Raw genomic sequence first — 6670 nt, 5'->3', positions numbered from 1 at the left:
GGCGGAGCAATTTGAAAGGAATGTGTGGAAGAGAAAAGAGTGTGGTAAACGAATAGAGCACTGTGCAGCAGACTCCAAAAGTCCCATACGTCGATGTGAATTCAAACTAGTTGCAGGTAGGTTGTTATTCGAGACTTTATTATGTGATTCAGGAAAAGTCAAATTCATAAAGTCATTTAGTTTTTTTGTGTGATGTGACAGAGGTAGTGACTTGCCTTGAAAATGCTTTTATACGTTTTTCTTATGTTCTCTGGGGTACCACTAACTGGAAATTTACATTTTGTTTAAACAAACAATTGAACAATTACATTAAAAGTCAAAAATACCATCAAATACTTCAAGATAAGTCCCAAATAAGTTGGGTTAATGGTTTGACATATTGCATAAATAATATTTGACTGAAGTGATTGTATTGAAATATTTTATATCCTACTAATGCTAAAACTGTGATAGATGTTAAGTTAAGGTCATTCGACTACTTTTGGGCTATTTTTGATTGGCCATTGGGCTAGTTTTGTTACACAGACCTGGCAACCTTGAAAGCAGCAGAGGATAAGATATTATGCAAAAATAAGAGATGAGAAGAGAAAACAGCAGTATTAATCATTTTAAAGTCCATCAAACTATGCAGATGCTTTAAAAACAAGGATATACAACTGTAGACTCACCCTATTCATTTTTGTTCTGTACACTTTACACAGATTCTAAAGTTCTAAAAGGGGTTTTCATAGCAGTGCCATAGAAACATTTTTGGTAAAGAACCTAACCAGTCAAATAATTATTTTTTCTAAGTGTAAAGAACTTTTTCCTACATAAAGAACCTTTAGTGCAATGGAAAGGTTCTATGAATGTTAAAGTTTTATCATGTAACTATCAATACTGTACAAATACATAACCTTAATTTTTAAGAGTGAAATGTTCTATTGATATGTTCAAAACCATATGCTTCATTCTCCTGCTATGAATAATAATTATCATCTTCTTCATTAAAGGGAATCTGTCGAGACTACAAAGAGCTTTTGAACCGGACTAAAAGCGAAAGAAACAATCAAAAGCATCATCAAACTTCATACCTTCAACCTCAGAAGATGTCATTTCAAGAGAAAGAAAGTGACCCGCTCTTGAAACGTTGTACTGCTTTAGGCTTTGTTCTATTGACCATTTTGTTAATTGCATTTTTGTATGCACTGGGTCATGAATTCACATGCCCATGTAGAAAAGATCAGAATGGAGTGGTAACCGTGTTCCTCTTCATTGGACCTTCTTTTTTTCTCTTTGTCATAATGTTCCATATTCTAAGGCCTCTTAAATACGGATGGTTTCTGTGCCCTGAACGAGTGGAAGATGATACTCCTCGGAGCTATCCCAAAGCTATCATATGGTGTCTGATTCCACCTTTAATGTGGATCTTCTACTTGTTACTTGAAGGTGAATATGTTGCTTGTGCCATGACAGACTGGAATGGAGTTTTTGGTTTTGATGATGAGCTACAAACGCGGTGGTGTAAACCCCCTGAAGGGATGCGAAATGAGTCATTAGATTTAACTCGCAAATATATTCATCAATCTCAGGTAAATATCCTATACTGTATGAGCTTGTTCTGTTATTGTAATATCATAAAGGATATATTAAATTAATCCTTTCTCGACCTCACAATATGTCAGACAATGACAAATTATATCAGACGAATACAAATTCAAGTAATGTTTTTTTTCTGTTCTTTCAGTATGCAGGATTTGTCTTGATCACTTTCTTCAGTGTCTTGTCGCTTGCCGCTGTGGGTGTTTATGACAGCTGCATAAGTGGGAAATGTGACTGGTGCCCAAGTCGACTGTTGTTGTTCTGCGGACGAAAAATGAGACCCGATGGAGGACACAGACACCATGATGTGGAGCTCAGCCCCACCGCCTCCATCACCAAACACCCACTTCTTGCTTTTTCTAAAAATGAATAAACAGCTGAATTTAGGAGGGAAGTAAAAATAAATGTTAAAGGGTGTTTTCGCAGCAATGCCTTAAGGTGTGTTCACACTTGGTATGTTTGGTTCGACCCTAAAAGTTCTGTCGAGAGAATTTAAACATAAGCAATAAAAGCCGACCAATCAGGTTGTGAACATATACCCATGCCTTAAGGTTTGGTGTTAAAATGCCAATGTGAATGCTAAGAGGACCAGGACTATTTTTTTTTTTTTTTTTTTGATCCGGACCAAACGAACCATTTGAACCAAAATACAGTGTGAACACACCCAAAGAAGAACATGGTTCCCCAAAGAACCTTTTGGTGACGGGACGGATTCTTGAATCCACTGCCGCTTCAATGTATATCCTTTGAATGGTTGTTAGTCAAGTTATTAATCAAAATTTATCCTTCTAAATATCAAATGATTTGAATGACTTAATCAAGATATGAGATTTACTAGTTATAAAATTACATGTCTGTTTACTGAAACATGCTCTCTTTGTTGTCTCTTCTGTTGCCTACGTGACCAATTCATAGATAAATAATTTACTTTGCACTTCATCTTTAATCACTAGAGAATGACATATATTGTCTGAACCTCTTACTGAGAAAAAATATCTTACCAGCATGTTTTATGAAAGTTTGTCTGCAACATCGTCAGTTATTAATATTTCATTGTCCTCTCTTGTTTTTTTTTTTGTTTTTTCTGTTTTTTTTTTCATGTTCATAATTTCTTTGTGAAGACTCAAATCTCATCATTTAATATTGTTTTTAGTATTATTACTACTTTTTTTATTAATATTCATAATTAGTAGTATTATGTATCTGTTTTATATACATTCATAATCATTTTTAATCATTGTATTTTGTGAATCATATGAGTGGCGGAGACTTTGGGTGACTTTGAGTGTGCTGAAGTTAGAGACTGAAATGTATTTTGGCATAAGGGCATACATTCCTATGTTAATGGGAACCAGATGTTTCTCTGGTAATGCAGTTTTTCTGTTCAGCATACATAAGAACTGAAAGTCTTTGTCTAGGGCAGAGAAGATGACTGAGAAGCTGAATCAAGACTTTCGTTTGGTCCATTGTCTCTAAATAAATAAGAGATCTCTCGACAGAATAACTGGCGTCTGTTTCCATGAAATCAAACAACAGGGGAAAGCAAGATTTTTAAATCTACACTTTGTATGCTAAAAATTATGTCTGTACAATTTGGCATGTTTCATTGTGTTATTACAGATAAACATTTGAATCTGAGCACAACTATTAACTTACAAAATATTGAACACTTTTTTAAAATACTATTTGAATTAAGGGTGAATCTGTCAATTTTCCATTACCGGACATCACTTTTGGCCACTACTGGTCAAAACCACTAAACCATGCAGCAAAATTTCAAGCTTACCTGGAGTTGCTGTTCCACACCATCAGTACTACTTTGTGATAATTTTGCACAATGCAATTTTTATAAAAATAAATTTAAATAGTAAAGTTTCAGTGTCTTAATTAAATTATTTTGTTATACAGTAAGATTAAATGATTGGTGTCATGCTGCTGTGACTTCACCCTTGCAGGCTCACTATTGGCTGATTCAGTGGTTGAGGGTGGCCATTTTGGGTTGACATCATTGTAGTCCTTAGTTTGCAGAACTTAACTTCCACTTCAGTCCGCACTTATGAATCACTCTTAAACTTTACTGAAAAATGTATTTATAAAAGTCTCCTCCTCTTAGAGAAGTCCTACTTTTTACTAAGAATTTTTTGACACTTAAGTCAAAGCTTAAGACTATTCTTAAGAGCATTTCTAAGAAGTTTTATACATACGGGCCCTGATCTAATGTTCAACTCCTTGATAGCTGTATAGACTATCAGTGCTGCACTCGTTGTGTTCTGTCTTCTGGTTTGTATTATAGATCTTACGGATTTATGAATGAACTAATCGTTCTCTTACGAGAGGTTCTCTCGTACTGCGTAAGAACTTACGCTTGGGGGAAAGTCTCTTTCCGTGAGATATTGAAGCCAAAAATTATCCTTTAATTTTTATATAATGCAAAACGCGTTGCAGCAGCATACAGACATAGGTGAGGCAGCTTGCGCGCCTATTGGCTGCTCTGCGGCAACTGCAGCAGCCTATCGAGAGAGGCCCTGTTGACGCCTGACCAATGGGGGTGCTTCGCGCCCATTTGCATAGCGTCCCGCCGAAATAGGCGTGGCCTAGGGCTATAAATATAGCGTCGAGAGGCTGGTTCACTGATTTTCATCTCTTCAAGTGGAGCTCACGCATCGCTGGATCCTGAGAGAAGCCGCGCCGTCTGAAGAAGCCTTTCAGCGGGACGAGTCTGCATCGAAGCCGCTGGCCGAGCCGCCTTCTGCCGACATTCCTGCTGCGCTATCTGGTGCACTATATCCTTTACTGCAGTGTGTTTTCGCCCCGCGAATCACACACCTTTTCTCTCTAAAAGAGCTGAGCGTCTTTTTTAAGATGTCTCCCACTCTCTGTGGCTCGTGCAGAGCCCCTCTCAGCGACGGGGACCGCCATGTTATCTGCGTTTCCTGCCTGAAAGAAGATCATGCAGCTCTCGCGCTCGCCGACGGCGGATGCCCTCATTGCGAGCTGATGTCAATGGCGACTCTGCGGACTCGCATGGCATGCTTCCACGAGTCTGCACCCCTGCCCGCCGCACTGCCGCGCCATAAGAAGCGCCGCGCTCAGCGAGGCCCTGAACCTCCTCCCACCAAGGCAAGCTCGCCGGTTCGCCCGCCAGCTTCACCGCCCGCTTCACTCGAGTCTATCACCCCCGGACAACGGCCGCTGTCTGCCGCCGTTTCTGTCGCGGATGAGTCTGATGATGTGGAAATAGCGGAGGAGGACAGCTGCTCTATCCTAGTGTCAGGCAGTGAGGATTATCCGAGCTCTGTTGATCTCGCACACCCTGCTCGCAAAACGCCTGCTCCACAGACCTCGCTCTTCGCGCTACAAAATCTGCTGCACAGGCCGTGGGGCGAATTATGGCCTCTCTCACCGTTGCTGAGAGGCATTTGTGGCTAACACTGTCTGAGATGCCGGACTCGGAGCGCGCTGCGTTCCTCGACGCTCCCATCTCATCTGCTGGGCTCTTTGGATCGTCCGTCAAGGATTTTGCGGACAGATTCGCTGAGGTACAGAAGACATCGCAGGCCATTAAACATTTCCTGCCTAAGCGCGCTAGCTCTGCGACAGGTCGCTCTAAACAGCCGTCTGCTCGAAGCTCACAGCCGCAACCACCGCCCGCCGCCGCCGCCTCACAGAGGAAGCAGGCCCGAAGCTCGAGACCACGCTCTCGCTCTGCTGCCCGCCGCCCTCAACGTGGTCCCCGGACAAAGATTGACATCAAGCCCGAGGCCTCGAAGTCGTCCTAGCCCTTCTAGGAAAACGACGGTGTTCAAGTCCCGCTGCGGCCAGACTTCCACCAAAACTACCAGCTCGCTCAGTTCCAGAAAATGTGACTGTTCCAGCTTATTTAGCAGTAAACAAGTCGGTAACATGGCCCGCTTGCCTGCTTACAAACGCCGTTGTCACGGCGACCCAGATATATCCCTCAAAGAATGTAAATTCTGGTATTCCGGCCACGGCCGATGGTGTTACGAGTGTAGAAAAAATGGCCACTATAACATGCTCATTCCTACACACAAACACAGCTCTTCACACAGAGCTCGCGCTCATAAAATCGACTCAGGTCGATTGCGCGTTAAATGTAGTGAATGTGCCCACAGCCCAGTGCCCACATACACTACACACTGCATGTCTCCCGGTTTCTGTAAAAACGAAAACAAAACAAACACGGTCACAGACCCTGGTTGTGTTCAGTGCTTCCCATGTGCCCGCTGTAGCGCGCACACATGCACTCACAGACACGTCAAACCTCGAAGGGTCTCGCCCACTCGCCTCCTCTCAGCTACTCGCTGTAACAGAGTTGAGCGCGGGCAGGCTGCCCGCTGTCATCAGCGCGCCCCCCGCCTCATCTGCCGCAAACACGGTATCTATGTTTCACCACATAGAAGCTCTTCACGACTGTCACGGCCAGAGCGCAGACTTCATTCAACCCCTAGCTATTCATGCGACTGCATGGGCACAGCTTCCCGGGGTGTCAGAATGGGTGCTGAACATTATAAAAAGAGGCTATTCGCTACAGTTTGCTCGACGCCCTCGCCGCTGCGAGGCGCGAGTCGAAACTACGGTGAAAACGGAAGTAGCTCATCTACTTCGAGCCGAAATAGCGAAACTACTGAGCAAAGGGGCCATAGAACCCCTATCTCTAGCTCAGAGCGAAGGGGGCCTGTACAGCAGATATTTCCTGGTGCCAAAGAAAGACGGGGGTCTCAGACCCATCTTAGATCTAAGACGGCTGAACAAAGCGCTTTCAAAGCGCCCGTTCAGAATGATCACGACCAGACAAATCAAATCAAATCAAAAAAAAGGACTGGTTTGCGTCGATAGATCTGAAAGACGCGTATTTCCAGATACAAATAGCGTCTCGTCACAGGCGATTTTTGAGATTCGCCTTTGAGGGCCAGGCATATCAGTATACAGTCCTACCGTTCGGCCTGTCTTTAGCACCCCGTACGTTCACGAAATGCATGGCTCTCGCCCCACCGAAAATTCGGGGAATGCGAGTTTTGAACTACTTGGACAATTGGCTAGTTCTGGCTCAGTCTGGTACAGAGCTCAT

General features: G+C 42.9%; 1 long non-coding RNA gene across 1 annotated transcript; it reads left to right on the top strand.

Annotated features, from left to right (window-relative positions):
- Positions 1-3383, top strand: LOC308701762. The gene is made up of 3 exons (XR_014031504.1): positions 1-116; positions 993-1571; positions 1727-3383. It is a non-coding gene; the product is annotated as an uncharacterized lncRNA (long non-coding RNA).
- The last annotated feature ends 3287 nt before the right edge of the window (positions 3384-6670 follow it).

The sequence above is a fragment of the Scardinius erythrophthalmus genome (assembly GCF_964197995.2).
Source record: "Scardinius erythrophthalmus genome assembly, chromosome: 14".
NCBI classification, from domain to species: Eukaryota; Metazoa; Chordata; class Actinopteri; order Cypriniformes; family Leuciscidae; genus Scardinius; species Scardinius erythrophthalmus.
This window is presented reverse-complemented; position numbering and strand designations above follow the sequence as displayed.